Below are 19,237 nucleotides of genomic sequence, written 5' to 3' on the forward strand. Positions count from 1 at the left end.
GAAAAGTTAAGGTAAGCATTAATCAAAGGAAAGAATGGGTGGCTGTTTTCATATCAAATAAAGTTGACCTCAGAGCAAAGAAAATTACCAGAGACAAAGAAGAACATACGTAATGATAAAAAAGGCCAGTCCACCAAGAAAACGTATTAATTCGAAATGTGTATTCGACAGAGATACAAAACATGTGAAGCAAAACTGATAGAACTGAAAGGAGAAATAGACAAATCGACAGTTCCAGTTGGTGCCTTCCGTGCCCCCTTTGCCCAACTGAAATAATTGGAACCAAATCAGCGAAGGGATGGAAGAACTCACCGCCACCCACCCAAGGTAGAATTGATATTTATAGAATCCTCTACCCCAAATAACAGGACACCTATTATTTTCAAGCGCCCATGAAATACATACCGGGACAGACCACATCCTGGGCCATAAAACGAACCTCGACAAATTGAAAAGAATGGAATTCATACAGTGTTGAGAATGTGTTCTCCGACCACACAGGAATGAAACTAGAAATCGATAAAAGAGATAAGTGGAAAATCTCCAAACTCTTGGAAACGGCACACTTCTAAAGAATTGAGGGATCAAAGAGAAAGTGTCAAGGGAAATTTAAAAAACACATTGGATGAAAATAATACAGCATATAAAACTGTGTAAGACTGTTTCAGTTCTGCGAGATGAGTAAGTACCAGAGACCTAATGTGCAGTAATATGACTATAGTTAACAATACTGTGTTGTATAGATAAAATTTGCCGCGAAGGTAGACCTTAAGTGTCCTCCCCTCCACATACATACACACACAATGAAAATGGTAACCAAGTGAAGCGATAGATGTTAATTGGCTTAATTTTGGATATTATTTCACAGTGTGTGTGTGTGTGTGTGTGTGTGTGCATCTCAGAATATCAAGTCATACACCTTAAGTAAATACAATTTTTATTTGTCAATTATATGTCAATAAAACTGAAGAAAATGTGGGACACGGTTAAGCGGTACTGAGAGGGAAATGCACAGCAATGAATGCATACATTAGAAAAGAAAACACTCTAGGATGTAAATTTAAAAAAAAATAAATTCGGGGCGCCTGGGTGGCACAGTCGGTTAAGCGTCCGACTTCAGCCAGGTCACGATCTCGCGGTCCGTGAGTTCGAGCCCCGCGTCGGGCTCTGGGCTGATGGCTCGGAGCCTGGAGCCTGTTTCCGATTCTGTGTCTCCCTCTCTCTCTGCCCCTTCCCCGTTCATGCTCTGTCTCTCTCTGTCCCCAAAATAAAAATAAACGTTGAAAAAAAAATTTAAAAAAAAGAAAAAAAAAGAAATTAAAAAAGAAAACACTCTCAAATAAATAATATAAGCTACCATTTCAAAAACCTTTGAAAAGAAGAGTCAATTAAACCTAAAGAAAGTAGAAGGAAGGGAATAATAAAGATAAGAGCAAAAATCAACGAAACTGAAACAGAAAAACAGTAGTGAAAATCAATGAAAGAAAGAGCTGAGTCTTGGAAAAGATCAATAAACAAACCTTTAGCAAGCCTGACAAAGAGAGAAAACACAAGTTATCAGCATCAGGAATGACACAGAGAATATCACTACAGACCCTGCAAACCCCAAAAGGATAAAAGGGGAATACTCTGAATAATCTCTACACACATAAATTCAACGTTTGTTGATGACAAATTTGACATCGTGTTGACATTAAGTTGATAAACTTATTCCTCAGAAAAACACAAACTGCCATAACTCAGCCAATATGAAATAATTTGGATAGTTCTAAAACTATTAAGGAAATTGAATTTGTAATTTTGAAATTCCCCCAAAAGAAATCTCCAGGCACAAATGGTTCCACTGAAGAAAGCTACCAAACATACAAGGGAAAATTAAACCAATTCTGCACAATCTCTTTCACCAAACAGAAGGGAAGGGATACTTATGAACTCGTTTTATAAAGGTAGCATTACCCGGATACTAAAATCAAATGAATACACTACATAAAAAGAAAGCTACTGATCAATATTCTCCATTAATACATACATGCAGAAGGAAAGCAGGAGCTGTGGGTGGGGAACATGTTGGATTCTGAGCTGGGTAGGACATGGGACCGGAACGCGGCAGAGGCAGTCGTGAAGGTAGGTACTGGATTTGAATTATGACTTGTTTTCTCACTTACCTTCTTTAAAAGATGAATGTGGGGGCGCCTGGGTGGCACAGTCGGTTAAGCGTTCGACTTCAGCCAGGTCACGACCTCGCGGTCCGTGAGTTCGAGCCCCGTGTCGGGCTCTGGGCTGATGGCTCGGAGCCTGGAGGCTGTTTCCGATTCTGTGTCTCCCTCTCTCTCTGCCCCTCCCCCGTTCATGCTCTGTCTCTCTCTGTCCCAAAAATATAAAAATAAAAAATAAAAAAATAAAAAGTTGAATCAGTAGGGCATGGAGAAGGCACTTCCATAAAATATTGATTTGCGTCTGGTTGGGTTTTACCAATCTGACTGGGGAAATTAAGCATTTCCCATGAGCTATTATTGACCCACTCAGAAAGATTCAGGCTTAAAAATATCTTGGGCTTATAAAAGAAAATATTTCCTTGATCAAACAGAAAAAGATGATTATCAGCACCCCCCCTCCCCATCCACTTTTGGAATTAATAAATTTTTCCAACAGAGATACAATAAAGACTTCAGACCAGGGGTGCCGGGGTGGCTCAGTCGGTTAGGCGTCTGACTCTCAATTTTGGCTCAGGTCATGATCCCATGGTTGTTGAGTTCCAGCCCCACACTGAGCTCTGTACCCACGGTGTGGCGCCTGCTTGAGATTCTCTCCCTCTCCTTTTCTCTCTGCCCCTCTCCTGCACTCATTCTCTCTCTAAATAAATAAACTTAATAAAAAAAAATCTTTAAAAAAAGACTTCAGACTAATAAATGAGTATCAACATCAAATATCAAATAACTTGCCATTATCTATCTCAGTGAATCTGGTATGGAGGCTAAATGCAGAAACCAGACCTAGACCAGCCTCAAAGTAGGAGCCGCTGGAAGCAAGAAATGTTCCTGTAAAAAGCTTGCAGCACAACTCTGAATGTTCCTGCTGTCTTCCCCCCAACCAGGAGTTGTGACTGTTGATTGCACCAGATTCCCAAAGCAAAGCCCTGCTGCACCCAGGTTGGCCCCCCCAGTAGCAAGGTTAGACGTTGACCACGCGGAGTCACTTGAAGGTTGAAGAATCATGGCCCTGCTCAAAGGGCCCCCAACCTTTCCCCTCATTGGTTCCCAATGGTCTCAGAGACCCCTGCCACCACCCCCTGAAGTTGAAACAGAACCTAAGCGGGCCATCTCCCCTTTAAAGGTTATCTCTCCCGGGAGGAGGCACGTACCAACTCATAGGGAAAGATTAATAAATCAGATCCCAAGCAGAAACCTGGCAAACAAAACTCCTGAGAGTAGAGTCTGGGGCAAAGCAGTTGGGAAAATGCCTGCAACGTTCCGGGAGCTCTGGATGAGTCCCTGGGGCAGCCTGCACAGGAAAGAGAGGTGCCTCCACTGCATCACCCCCAACCTCTTGGCTGCACCACTGAAGTGGTGCACCAGCTGAAGTAAGAGCATGATTTCTGACCTGTCTCACGGTTCCATTAGGGATTCTGGCTACCATTTTCACAAGGTTTATGGAAACTAAGGGACAGAGGAAGGTGAGCCAGGATCCGAGAGTAGCATCGTCTAGCTTTATTGTCATAGCATGACTACTATTTGGGCTATGTACTGGATTGAATAGTGTGTTCCCCCAAATCCAATAGATGTGATGCATTACACTAAAATGAGGTCATACTGGATCAGGGTGGGCCCTAAGTCTGGTGACTGGTGTCTGTACAAGAGAAAAGACAGGAGATTTGGACACACAGACACATACATACAGAGAAGAAGGATGTGATGATGGAGGCAGGGATCAAGTAGTGTAGCTACCAACCAAGCAACCCCAAGGATTGCTGGGAGCCACCAGAAGCTAGGAAGAAACAAAGAAGGATTCTTCCCTAGAAACCTCAGAACATGGCCCCACCAACACCTTATTTAGGACTTCTAGTCTCCATAACGGTGGGAGAATAAATTTCTGTTGTTCTAAGACACACCGTTGGTGGTACTTTGCTATGGTAGCCCTGGGAAACCAATATAGATTTCTCAAAATGGACACAAGCCCGTGTCTTCCATACGTTTGTTGCCAGGATTTTTAATCACGCTGGTTACAGCTTAGGACCCCAAATAAACATGTCCCAGCCAGAACTCCCCACTACAATCCTTTTCTTTCCTGTTTCTCCTCATACTCTCCCTTCAGGTCCGAGGTCCTTTATATCAGGGTTTGCATTTTCACACAACTCAAGGATTCATGAGAGATTCTGTCCTGGACCACATGCCCCTCCTCCCCCCTCTTTCCAGCATCCCACATCCCTTCTCACCCAGTCAGGTGAGTCCTACCTAAGATGCCCAGTGCTGGCTACCATACAAACCAAGTGCCCAGGTACTCCCAGCCTGTGAGAGCCGTGTTTCCAAATCATAGTGGCATGAATATAGGTTGTGAGATTTTATTCAAAGAGAACCATATTCTTTCCTCTTATCTATGGGATATTTCCTAAATCACATTCATATTACCAAGTTTGTGGACGTCACCACAGAGAGCCAGATTTTCTTTAAAAAGTCCACTGGGCTGCCTTCTTGCATACAGCTCCCAAAAAAATGGCCGTCTAGCTATTGTTTTCAGTAGATCTTGTTCCAGCAAGTTCTGTATCCACTTAACTTTATGAATTTGGGTTCTGTGGTTTGGATCCAGTCCCTGCTCCCCTACCGCCCTCTTCCCAATTTAAACCTTTCTAATCTAAGATTTCAGACAAGGTTGGGGTGGGGGAGCCGGAAACTAAAAGCTGTATTATATTCTTTGTCTCTTGCTGCCCCCTGCTGGGCAAATCATTCTTTTCTGTTCTTCTTTCTTTCTTCCTTCCTTCCTTCCTTTCTTTTAACTAAGGAAATGAACTGAACAGGTTCCTAAGGGTGGATGAGTGAGGGAGACGCAAAGTGTCTTAGAAGGAGGGAGAGGGCCAGACAGTTTCCATTATTTGAAATTCTTACTTTTTCAAAAACAAGAGATGGTAATTGTGATATTTGAAACATGTTTGTATTTTACTGCTTAGTATGTTTTTAAATTTTTAAATGTTTATTTATTTTTGAGACAGAGACAGAGTGTGAGCAGGGGAGGGACAGAGAGAGAGGGAGACACAGAATCTGAAGCAGGCTCCAGGCTCCGACCCGTCAGCAGGAAGCCCAATGTGGGGCCTGAACTCATGAACAGTGAGATCAGGACCTGAGCTGAAGTTGGCCGCTTAAACAACTGAGCCACCCAGATGCCCCTAACTGCTTAGTATTTTCAAACACACACAACTACAATATACTATAATTGTGTTTCCACAAGATAATTAGATTTGTAAAAGTATCAATTTAAAATATGGTGGTAGCTGGCCTAGTGATGCGACATAGTGTAGTCTTCTCTCATTCTATTAGTACATCTTGGTCTGTGACTGCATCTGGCACTGCATCTGGGATGATGGCGAGGCCCTTTTCCATAGTGAGGTGAGGCAGAGAGGCCTTCCCACCCTCCCAATGATAGTGCTGAGGAGACTGACTCTCAGGGAGGTTCTAGTGAGGGGGGCAGAGCAAAGGAAGGGGGAGGTGGGGAGTACAGAGTTGTCCCCCACCCCAGTCTTCCCAGTACCCCCACATGCAAGGTGAAATGTTGTGTACTTTCCCTTGGATGCCATGTTTGTTAGAAGGGTTCTCTTAGGGGTAGGAAGGAGTGTTTCTGTGTAGAGCTTCTCTGGGATGGTTGGTTACCACCAGGCACTGCCCCGGGGCTGAAGGACATCAGAAGTGCCTGGAGCCAGGCCCTGATCCCAGAACTCGACCGCAAGAGTAGAAGCAAGGCCACTGAAAGTACATCTCCGCTGTTGGCTGCCCAACAGGAGAAAGTTGGGGTCTCCCTCTGCTTCCAACAAATGATGGAACAAGGATTTCTCTTCAGGTTTCAGACCGCAGACCTCCCCCTGGGGAGCCAAATCCTTTTGGGAAAATGCAGTTTCCTACCAGCAGGGGCCAGGGCATACACTTGCTGTGTATACTAGGAATCACACTGCTTCTAGAGTCTCTTCCACCCCTTTTCCCTCCCCCACCACACTGGCATTCAAGTCCCTCAAAGATAATTTGGTTAACAATATCATTCATTTCTTTTTCAAGTCTTTTGCAAGGAGCTTTATCACTTAAATTAGTTGGTCCAAGACGCTGGGACAATGAATGAGAAGCAGACTTAAGCTGATTTGGAGGAACTAATGGAAATAACAATGCATACTTCCTTTCCTACCTGAGTTTGTGGATTAAAATTCAAACCTACATATCCATTTGCCCTGACATCTCTTGTATCCTACCAGGTATAACCTAGTACTTCCAACACTGAGCCTTCCTCCAGACCTTCTTCTATCTCATAACCTCCCTAGTGGTTAGCAAGCGAGGATAAAGGTCAACATTTTTTATTGTAATTTCCCCTTGCTGCAGCATCTACGTGCAAATCAATGGACTTGTCCCTTGGAATGGAGTAGCAGCCACCTGAGGTATTGTCATATCGGGGTGGAAGGTCACATGTGGCACGAGGCTGTGCTAATCACGTCCATTAGAATCACGTATCAGTCTGGGATGAAGGGGGGAAAATCCAATCTTTCACTACCAATAGTTTGAGAAGCTTGGGTGGGGGTGTCTGTCACCTAAAGGGAGGTTACCATGGCCTCTGGGTATGTGGAGACTAATCTTTTTCCTTCTCTGATTAGATTGTGAGTCCTAGGAGAATATGGCTCTTGATGTCTTGTTTACTACAGAAGCCAATGTTCAAATGGTGATCAGCACATAGTAAGTGCTCGGTAAATATTTGTTGATGGGCTCCCTGCTTCTGGTTAGCAGCTATCCAAACCCAACACATTTTCCATGCTGCAATCTGAACAATCTTTGTAAAATTCAAATCTGATCAAGACCTTTCCTATTTAAGGCCCTTCCATGACTCCTCAGTTATCAAGGTCAAGTCAAAAGTCCTTAAGGAACCTAATAAGAGTCTTGACCTGTATTCCAGCCATGCTGAACTCACATCTTGCTGAAGGGCCATGTTTTCCAGCCTCCAGGACTTCACTAGCCTGTTGCCTTGGTCTGGGATTCTCTTCACCCTCCTTGGCCAGTGATAACACTATCAGGTCTCAGCTCAGCTGTAACTCTCTCTGAGAAGACCGCAGGGTCCTACTGAAATTATTATTCTGTATGCCCACTGGAAGATGTTCTGTGCCTCCCTTATCTGCCGTTACATCCACTCCAAACTAAGGCAGTACTTACCACATAATTGGCAGGCAATAAATATAATGATGTCTTTATAACAGAGGTAAACAGGACTCTAGAAGGTTTCAGTCATGGGAAGAAGGGTAGTCACCTCTTACTCTTTGGTTGGTCAAGAGTGGCAAATAGGTTCCAATTTAGACATCCGCCAGTTGGGACACTTTAGGTAATATGCTTGTGCCTCAGCTACCATCTGTAACAGGGCTCATGATTGGACCTGGATGAAATGAGTTGGGGTCCTTATCTCAGGGCCTGGCCATTAGTGCTTAATTTGCATTTATTAAGTACTGAATTAATATTGGTTGTGATTTTACCATTACTTCTGAGACCCCTGGCTTTCTGCTTTCTTCATTTTTAAGTTGCTATAATCTCCTCCAAGGGCCTCCCCCACATAAGATGAGGTGTAAACATCGCTCTTCCTTTTTCCTTAATAAGGAAAAATAAGGAATAAGTCCCTTAATAGGCCCTTCAGGGGAAGGTGATGACTGCGAATCACAATGCTAGCTTTAAAATAATGAATAGGAGCGTATTACATACAGAATAGACATCTTATGACATTCCTTTTTTTTATTAAAAATTTTTTTTTGTAATTTTTTTAAACTTTATTTTTGACAGGGAGAGACAGAGTGTGAGCAAGGGAGGGGCAGAGAGAGACGGAAACAGAATCTGAAGCAGACTCCAGGCTCTGAGCTGTCAGCAGGGAGCCCGACGCAGGGCTCGAACTCGTGAACCACAGATCAAGACCTGAGCCGAAGTTAGACACTTAACTGACTGAGTCACCCAGGTGCCCCTTATAACATTCTTAATTACCCACCCTCTTATATGATTTTCTGAAGCTCAGATCCTCCATTTTATTTTGAAGGTTGGGGAAGAGGCATCGTGATTAAAGTTTATTCAGCCTCTCCTTTCAGGCTTTTTGGAGGGTCCCTTTTTTCAAGATTGGACGGAAAAAATAAGTTTGATGAGGAAATTCTTCTCTGTGCTTGCAAGTCTCAAGTGGGTGGTTGTATCTGGAAGCCCTCCAGGTGCCCACTGCCATGATGACGGTAATAACAATAATAAAATTAACAACCATAAACCCATTTATTGATGGAACTTGCTACTAAAGGATCATAATTACTATTCTCATGTCATTGCTGGTAAGTGGCAGAAGCTGGCTTTGAAAGCAAGCCCGATCTTCTGTTGCACAGAAAAGATCACAGGATAACCTTTCCTCACCCAGTATGAGTTTGTACTAAGCAATGCAGTATCTCCTACAGGCCTCTCCCGGTCAACCAGCAATTTCTTCCTGTCCCGTAGGTCCAGGAGCGCTGCTAGGGACAGGCAATAGTCGCTTCATGGAATTGTGTGTGACAGTCTGTGCACGTGTGTGAATATGTGCATTTGTGCCCATGCACGCATGTACATGTGCATCTGCTGTGGTTCAAGCTGAGGCTTGATCCTCAGCTCATCAAGTTGATGCTTGATCCCCCTTATTTTATTTCTAGTTCAATCTTTCAAAATTAAATAAATGTAGTTCTGGTTAAATACATACAGTGAAATAGATATTTTAGGCTTTCAAAACCGGATCCGGTTGGGGCATCCACTGTGTGGCTTAGTCAGTTAAGCATCTGACTCTTGATTTCAGCTCAGGTCATGTTCTTGCATGCAGTTCATGGGATTGAGCCCCGCGTTGGGCTCCATGCTGGTGGCGTAGAGCCTTAGGATTCTCTCTCTCTCTCTCTCTTTCTCTCTCGCTCTCGCTCTCTCTCTCTCTGACCCACTCATCTTGTGTGCTCTCTCTCTCTCTTTCAAAATAAATGAATAGACATTAAAAAAAAATGGATCCACTCTAAACTTGAATGGGAGGAATTGAGTTGGTTTGGAATCTGTACTTTGGGACACAGAAAATTCTCTCCATGCAGAAATTTGTATCATGACATATTTATTGCAAGAATGAAAATTTTCTTAACCACTGCACCGAAAGAGTAAGGTTTAAAAAATACCTAAACGATGGTCTGACAGTGATTTAGCCCAGTGGTTCTCAAACTTGATTGTGCCCCTAAACCATCTAGAAGGCTGCTTTCTGGGGTGGTAAACATTCCCTAGAGTTTCTCATTCAGTAGGTCTGGGTATGGCTCGAGAAGCTGCATTTCTAACAATCTCTCAGGTGATGCTGGTCTGGGGAGGCACTTTTAGACCCACTGGTTCTGAGACTCAGCTATGTAAAAATGAATGATGCCCATGGTCCCCCACCCCCAGCCCCAGTGACTCATTGAATTTGACTGCGATTAAACTAGAGGTTTTCAAAGCTCCCGAGATGATTGCAATGTGCGGCAAAATTTGAGAACCACTGACACGGGAACAAAAACTCATATGTGAAGAATGATGAGGGCGTTAGAATCCCAGTGCATGTGAAGTGGTGATTGGCTCCTTCAGCTCAGCCTCCTTGGAAGGCTGAAAACTCTTCTCTGGGTTCTTAGTACTTAAAGAAGCTTGTTGCTAACTAGGCAGAAAGAGTTTGGTAAAAAGTTATGGAGTGATTTGAGGCTAAGCTTCCAGGAGCGGTGCACAAAACCAAGCCCAGGATGGCCTGATCAGGAAACTGCCACTGCTTCCCCATCAGACGTGGGCAGAACCACTGGGGCCACGGCCCCACCAGGAACTTGACGTTGTTGACCTTTGACACCTCTGGAAGCCAGATGCCTCCATGCAGCCCTTACCAATAGAACAGGTCCCCTGAAATACAAGTCTCACCTGAGTGAGCGTCATTAAAGGAGCCCCCGTCACAAGCCCTGCTCTGGCTGTTACGGAAACCTAGGGATGCAGGTTCTTACTGAACTTGGCCATGGAAGTCAGGGAATTCCTCCAAACCTCACCAAGTTCTTCCACAGCCAGGGAAGGTGACAAGGTGTGGTTATTATTGCTGAGGCCCATTTTTCTTTTCTGAGCTGCCACCACCTTCTCCAGGAGTGCCCTCCACCCCACAAGCAGTGGTGAAACCAGTTGTCCCAGTGATCATCCTCCGTCCTTGGCGAGGATGGATTTTCTTGCCCATCACTGCTCTTTTTAAAGAGCAAACACGTAGTGACAGCGTTAAAGAAAAGAACTATTGTCCCTGTCTTATGTGAAATGCCTCCTCTTTGGCCAGATAAAAGGAGATGAATGGACTAAACATTCTGGAATGTTGTTCACACGCAGATTCCCATGCAAGGAAAGCCAAGGGCAGAGTCATTAGGAGTGCTATTGCCTGGGACTCTTCTGAACTCCTGATACAAACCAGAAAAGGGGTTTTGACAACCCAAATGGAGTCGGAACATATCTAACTGCTTGAGTGGTGGCCATGGGGCGGCTGGGCCATCCTTGGAAATAAGAGCCTATGGGCAAATTTCATTTGTTCCCCAGAAGCCACCTGCATGAGCTCCTTGAACACAGGGCATTTGTCCTTTGTCATTCCTCCTCAGGCCTGATGAGAGTGCCAACTTGGTGACTAGGGCTCTGCACTATGCCCAGTCCTGTCAGAGCAGACACCTTCCATCAGCCCCTGTTTGCCTCCAAACAAGCCCAAAGTGGAAAGGATAAGCAACTTGCCCAAGTTCAGGAGCAAAGTGGTTCAAACCCTAGCTGACTCCAGAGCCATGACTGTTTATATCATAATAAAAATAATTTAGCATGTTTTTTTCTGATTATATTTGTATATTGTATACAATATTTCAAACATACATATTATATATGTATATTTCTGCATATTTGTAAACATTGTGGAAATTCAAGCAACACTTGAAAATATAAGGGAAAGGGTCAAATTCACCTGAAGTCCCAGCACCCTGAGATTACAAACATCATATTTTGGTAAGTACTCTTTCTTGCATCTGTTTATGCACACACACACACACACACACACAGGCACATGCAATGTTGGACAAATGGAATCCTTACACTCATGTTGGTTCCTGCAGCTCTTTCTTGTTTGCTGGTCAGTACAGCTCAACCAGATCATCTGTTTCCTTACTGAAGTTATGATTGTGAGGTGAGAAGAAAGTTTGCCCTAAGGAGATAGAGCGCTTGGTAGTGGGCCTTCCTCTTTGCTGTGTATGGACTGGCAGGACGGCAGAGAGGGGAGGGAGAGTGGCACGATCAGGAGCATGGATGCTGGGGTCAGACTGGGGTTACTAGCTGTGCAACCCCGGGGAAGTTACTTAACCTCTCTGCATCTCAGTTCCACAGCTAGGAAGTGGGGATAATGGAGCCTACCTGATAGGGCTGTTGTGAGAATTAAATAAGAAAATAACTGAACGAAACATTTTGTGAGTGCCTGCTGTATACTGGGTGCTAAATGGAGACACAAGAAATGCAAAGTTTAATAACAAGAGATATGCCCTCAAGGAGCTTATAATCTAGTGACTCCTTATGTTTCTTTATTGGAATCACACACACACGCACACACATGCACACACAGTAAAGAGAATGCTTTTCCAACGGCAAGAGTCATCTGGTCTCATTGTTTTTGAATTTAAGCTGTAAGGTACACATGGATGAAAATTAAAGCCCAGACACAACCAAATTAACTACACTTGGTTTATTCTGTTTGGTTTATAAGGACAGCAGGAGAAAAAGAATTTTAAAATTGAGTCCAAATGTCGACCACCCAATTAGATGGAGTGTAAGCTTCCCTCCAGAGTTATAAGTCATACACGTCCCACTGGGGAGAGACACAGCCTTTATAAAAGTGTACTGAGACAGGAAGAGCCACCACAACCAGGCAGAGATAATTCCATTTTGCACGTGTGCCTTTGGAATACCAGTTGAGCACTCCCTTATGACAAAGGGAAAAATGCTTGGTGGAATAGAGAATGTTTCATTCTTGGCCAAATCCAATCCCTTTTCTGGCTTGTTTACCTCAGTGGACAAGGAAAGGGTTAGCCAAGGTGTGTGCATGGGTTCCTAGTGGCTAAGAAAACAGATGCTAAGGGCCGTCAATGTTCTCCAGTGTAATTGGCTTAAACATGCAAACTCCTTAAGTAAGTAAACCAAGAGTAATTTAAGTAAACCCAGAGCATTTTAATGGTTTTCTGCCTCCTTCTAATCCCACAGTGTCATTATTTGCCTTATATTAATTACTTCTTACAGCGGAGTCAGCAACAATTTCTCTCTTGCTGGTGGACACATCATCGAATTTTTTGGCCGGCTTCATGAGTTTGGTAATCAAACACCCTGGGGGGAAACAGAAACATTGGACTAAATATTAGAGGTGTTTTATTCTAGATTTTATTACTTACAGACACAAAGCTTTATGTCGATTTGAAAGAAAAAAAAAAGTCTCTCTACTTTATTAAACTTGGGACTCCTTCAAGAAAATGTCACTGAACAGAATAAAAGCTATTATTGGCACAATTGCCTCTGTTATTGTATGGGAAAAGATCAACATAGGAATGGCAGCCATTAAAAAGAGCAAAAATCATTCAATTCTCTTTTTTATTGTTTGCTAAGTGAGTTCAGTTGTAACCCAAAGAGTTGGTGGAGAAGCGGTATGCTGTTTCCCTCCTTATTTCAGTGCTTGGCACTTGGGGTTCATTTGGGCTTTAATCAGACCTCGAGGAAGGTGCCCAAAGCAACTGGTCACAGCCACCTGCCCGTCTGCATTTGCTGCTGCGCACTTTATATCTTGCCATGTTCCATTTGGCTGCGACCCCAATCTAACACCTTATAAAATATATCTTTTTCTGGAACATATGTTTCTCCTTTACATTAAATACACAAGAAAGAGGTCCAATTAAAGGAAGACATTTGACCAAAGCTAATTGTGTTTGAAGATGCTCCATTTCAGAGAGGTTGTGCTCCCCAATTAAATCAAACTAAACGGTAGTCTTTGGTAGATATTAGGAGTTTCTTAAGATACCATTAGAAGTCTTTTTTTTTTTTTTGATCTATGAAATCTTTAATGAGAATCTGTTTTCACAAGCGCCAGCATGAAGAAATAAAACTCTGTACATTTTCCATAACTCAGATTCATTTCTGACTCCATGCTTTCTTTTTGCTAGACTCAGGGCTGGGAGAGAGTCCTAAGCAGAGCCAAGATGTGTCTGTGTACCGACTGGTTACTGACGAAAGTTTTGAAATTAATCAGCTCTACTTGCTTAATTGTGGATAAAATTTAAAAATAAGTATCTTGACTTTGCTTTGGAATCTCCTCTTCTGCTCCTATTAACAAGCTTTTGTGAGATTAGCTTTTCTACTCTGCAGGCCAAATATACAAATAATTAAGATATATATTATCCTCTGTGAGGATCATTTGATGGCAAAGTGACTGCATAAGTGATATAAATGACGCAGCAAGAAGCAAGCTCATTTGGTAACATTAAAAAATTAACATGGACGCCTGGGTGGCTCAGTCGGTTAAGCATCCGACTTTGGCTCAGGTCATGATCTTGCAGTTCGTGGGTTCAAGCCCCGTGTCAGGCTCTGTGCTGACAGCTCAGAGCCTGGAGCCTGCTTCGAATTCTGGTCTCCTTCACTCTCTGTTCCTCCCCTGCTCACGCTCTGTCTCTCTCTCTCTCTCTCTCTCTCTCTAAAAAAGAAATAAAGTTAAAAAAAAATTAAAAAACAATTAACGTATATGGGATTAATTCTAATGTGTGTACAAATATTTAAAATGGGTTATTCACTCACTAATTCTTTTATCGTGAGTGCAGAAAACAGAAATTTACAAGTGTAAGTGCAATTCTGTTTTAATCATTTATACATACTCTTAATGAGCAACATTTACAGTTTTTGTGATTTTTTTCTTTTTCTCTATATTATGTTTGTTATGACTACTTTTATTGAATTTTAATCTTACGTCTGTTGAACCTACTAGTAATAATAAAAGATTGATTATACATTTTGTATTTTCTCATTTAATTTTGCTAGTAATTAATTTTTATTGTATTTATAAAAGTGTTGATCTGTGATGATAAAGAATAAAAAACAAAAAATCTAGTCCTTCATTACAAATAGTTTGAGAACTTACAAAGAACTCAAACTGCCTCATACCCTAAGTTTTATATGGCCATTTTCTCCTTTTCTGAAAGAGCTGCTGCTTCAGAAATCCTTGAGGGGGCGCCTGGGTGGCTCAGTCGGTTAAGCGGCCGACTTCGGCTCAGGTCATGATCTCGCGGTCCGTGAGCTCGAGCCCCGCGTCCGGCTCTGTGCTGACAGCTCAGAGCCTGGAGCCTGTTTCAGATTCTGTGTCTCCCTCTCTCTGACCTTCCCCTGTTCATGCTCTGTCTCTCTCTGTCTCAAAAATAAATAAACGTTAAAAAAAAAAAAAGAATTAAAAAAAAAAAAGAAATCCTTGAGAAATTTAGGGTGAGACAGCTTAGGGTGGCCCTTCTTAGCTCAGAGAGAGAAGGGAAGAAGCTTTGGCACCCCAGGTACTTGGCAGCTATTTCCGATAAAAATTAATTACTAGCATCTGACTTTCTTGGAGGTTTGTCTAATCCCAAAGACCCGGCTCTTTGCAAGACACCACACTGTCTCCAGAAGGAGGCAGAATTTATGTATTCCGTAAATATTTCTTGGGCAAATATTATGTGCCCAGCTCGTTCTGAACGTTGAGAAGCCGGTAGTAATTAAAACAAACAAAAATCCCTGCCTTTAGGGAATTCACACTCTAGTGGAAGGGGTAGGATTTGGTGATGAATGTTTCAATACACCCCAAATTAGACTTTTCTGTGATGCTTTTGTGTTAGTTTCAAGTTTTCCTATTAAAAACAAGTGCCTGGGGCACCTGGGTGGCTCAGTTGGTTGAGCACCTGACTCTTGATTTCAGTTCAGGTGGTGAAATCCCAGGGTCGTGGGATCAGGTCATGGGGTTGACCCTCACTATGGACTTCTTACTGAGCATGGAACCTGCTTGAGATTCTCTCCCTCTCTCTTTCTCTCTCTCTCTCCCTCCTTCCCTCTGCTCCTGTCCCCCACTCATGTACACTCTCTTACTCTTCAAAAACAAAACAAGTGCATAAGAGATGTTTTGCCTCAGTTCGAGGATAAAGTTGGTTAATAAGATTCATGTTCTCAATGTTGAAGATTTTACCCACATTTCTGTTAAAGCTTCAGTACTAGACTCTAAGAAAAGATGGAAACTGATCAAAAGCCAACGTATTTTGTTATTTTATGAATATACTAATGTTTTAGGTTGTTGCATAATGATCACATGACCTTCAGGTACTTCATCTCCAAGGAAAAGTTGGAGAACTCCTAATCATATTCTCAATTCTTGTACAGACAAAAAGGAAGCTGCCATCCTTCCCGCAAGTCAAACTTAAAGATGAGTAAGCTTACTTCTAAAGGGCTGGTGGGTTAATACCTTGCAAATTTATACAAATATTTAGCTCTTCTGGGGTGCCTGGGTGGCTCAGTTTGTTAAGCTTCCGACATCAGCTCAGGTCACGATCTCGCCATCTGTGAATTAGAGCCCTGCGTTGGACTCTGTGCCGACAGCTCAGAACCTGAAACCTGCTTCTGTGTCTCCCTCTCTCTTCCCCTCCCTCACCCACACTCTGTCTCTGTCTCTCAAAAATGAATAAACGTTAAAAAAATTTTTAATTAAAAAAAAAGGAATATTTAGTTTTTCAGAATCATGAGGTACCGATATCAGAGAAACAGCCTATTAAAACCAGTCCTAAAAACCCTGGGAAAACCATCAAGAGAACATGAAGAGCAAAAACAATGGGTAATAAATATAGTTGAAAATGTTAGCCTGACTGGAAATGAGCAGAATGTAAATTAAGACAACAATAAAATATCATTTTTCACCTATCCAATGCCAACGCTTTAAAACAACAATGAACAGGGAGTGCCTAGCTGGGTCAATTGGCTAAGTATCCAACTGGATTTCAGCTCAGGTCACGATCTCATGGTTCATGTGATCGAGCCCTGCATCAGGCTCCACGCTTGGCAATCTCTATTTCCCTCTCTCTGCCCCTCCCCTGTTCTCTCCCTCTCCCTCTCAAAATAAATAAACAAACTTAAAAACAACAATAACAATGAATAGTATTCAACACTGGATAGAATGAAGAGACAGTTACTCTTTTGTGCTACTTTCAGGAGTACAAACTGGATGCAGCTTTTCACAAAAGCATTGCCCATGAACAGTTTTAAATAAATGCATAGTCTTTGTTCCAATCAATAAATTTCCGGAAATGTGTAAAAAGTCAGAAGTGTAGGAAAAGGGTCATGCAGAAAAATATCGAGTGCCGTGCAACTTACATTGGTTAAAAAATGTAAACAATCTAAATTTTTCAGGAAAAGAAAATTGAGAAGTATGTTGTGATCCACATGATTTAATTATATGGCCATGAACTATTCATAAAGTTAAGGGGCAAAAGTAAAACCATAGTATGATCTCAAGCAGAGGAAAATACACGTGTACTAAAAGAATACCAAAGGGTGCACAGCATGATGATTATAGTTAATAAGACTATATCGTATACTTGAAATTTGCTAAGAGAGTAGATCTTAAATGTTCTTACCACAAAAAGTAACTGTGAGGTGATGGATGTGTATACCAGTTTTGTTGTGATAGTCATTTCACAATGTATATGTATATCAATTCATTGTGTTGAATACTTAAACCTACACAATGTTATTTGTCAATTATATCTCAATAAAGCTGGAAACAGAACAAACAAATGATACAAAAAGGAACCCCACTAAAATTTTAATAGTCATGTTTTCTGGATGTTGGTATTATGGCCAGTTTCTTGTTTTGTTTTGTTTTTTTCTATTTTTCTTTTTTCTTTTTTTAAAAATTTTTTTTTAACATTTATTTATTTTTGAGACAGAGAGAGACAGAGCATGAACGGGGGAGGGGCAGAGAGAGAGGGAGACACAGAATCGGAAACAGGCTCCAGGCTCTGAGCCATCAGCCCAGAGCCTGACGTGGGGCTCGAACTCACGGACTGCAAGATCGTGACCTGAGCTGAAATCGGACGCTCAACAGACTGAGCCACCCAGGCAACCCTCTATTTTTCTATATTAGCCAATTTTTTCATAATTATGATATACTACTTTGATCATTAAAACTTCTTTGGGAAAAGTCCAAGTATAAACCATTTTACAGTTGTCAGGTCATTAAAGATTTCCATAGGTAGGGCTTACTTTTACATGATTTTAGAAATTTTCAGTCCATAGCTGAAGAAAGAGCCTGTAACAAGCACCCACATACACACACACATGGAAAAATCTGGGTGTGTAGACAGCTCCACCCACCAGGAACTGGCTCCATGAGCACAGAGAGCAGAGATGGAAACATTGAGTTTGAACAGTAAAGATCATTGCTTGTGTAACTCACTGTGTGTTTAAAGAGATACTTTTCTTTATTAAAGAGATACTATACATTATTGTGAATATGGTACATTTATGAAAACACATAAACACACTGCGTGTACAAGTCTTATGCGTGTACAAGTCTTGTGTACCAAGAGGTCTTAACCTCAGCACTATGACATTTTGGGCCAGGTAATTCTTTGTTGGCGGGCTCTCCTGTGCCTTGTAGGATGTTTAACCACATCTATGGGTTCTACTCACTAGATGCCATAACAGCCCCACCCCTAGGCATGATAATAAGGTAATGTATCCAGATGTTGCCCAATGTCCTCTGGGGGAGGAGGGCACCTTCCCAACTGGGAACCACTGATGTGCACCATAACCGGTGCCATGCAGAGATGCACCTGCATGCATAGATATGACTGTATGTATCCCCTAGGTCTGTACAACCAGGACATCCACTTCATTGGTCATATGGCTGTGCCATACCTATTGTTAAAATTTTGAGTGTCACATTTCCATGCTTCACTTTATGGACTATTTAAGGAGGATCCAGGGAAAACACAGCTATATGTGATTTTCCTTACATGCTGATTTAAAAACCCAGCCCCATGTAGATTGCATTGTAGGTAATTTTTTATGCAATCTTTACATTTTATGTAATCTTTAAACATAAGCATAGTAAACTCTACACTGCTGATGGATATACATCAAGTGTTAAGCTCTGGATGATAGGGGGAAAGTTGATATTACATTTTTAAAAAATGGGCTTTAGAATCAAACAAATAAAATCCTCCAAAAGCAATTCATAACTGACTGTACTCTGGCTCATGGAGTGAATCGACATATGCCATAGAAACCAGGATGCTAGGATGGTTGGGTCAGCTCACCTGAGGCAGGCTAGAACCTTCCCACAGCTTTCTGTAGACTTTTGAAAGTAAAGGATGCTATTTCTCGGGGAAAAAATGTCTTATGGAAGGATGAGTTGGCAATAAGCAAAAAAATCACCCTAAGAAACCTAACTCAAACTTATGAATCAATAAAAGGTAGCTTTTATACTTCTGGAAGTTGTGTTTATTTGTTTACTAGAACACAGACTCACATCTGGCTGTTTCATTCGTCACAGCACCAGCCTTACTGATAAAAGTTGCAAGTGGACCCACAGTGACCTCATGGAAGCAGGTTTGAATCTGCAAACATTTTAGGGCAACGTGACCCTTGAATAAATAATGAGGCTTTTCTGACCTAAACAATGGTATCTTCCTACTGAAGAGAGGATATTCAAACACCACACACACACACACACACACACACACACGGGCCCTGCTGACCCAGGCTGGCTGTGTTCCAGCAGGAGCATGAGCTCACCCACTCTATTGTCGTGGCCATTTAAGAGCCAACTCCGTTTGTCCACACTATCCCATAACTAAGCTGCTGGCCACTGAGGCACAAGGTGACCCAGAAAGTGAGAAAGACAGGCTTTAAGAAAGACATATCTGCTTTGACGACATTTATGTAACCTTTAAATATACACCTGGCAAACTCTATGGTAAATAGCC

This window comes from Prionailurus viverrinus, chromosome B1 (genome assembly GCF_022837055.1).
Source record: "Prionailurus viverrinus isolate Anna chromosome B1, UM_Priviv_1.0, whole genome shotgun sequence".
Taxonomy (NCBI): Eukaryota; Metazoa; Chordata; class Mammalia; order Carnivora; family Felidae; genus Prionailurus; species Prionailurus viverrinus.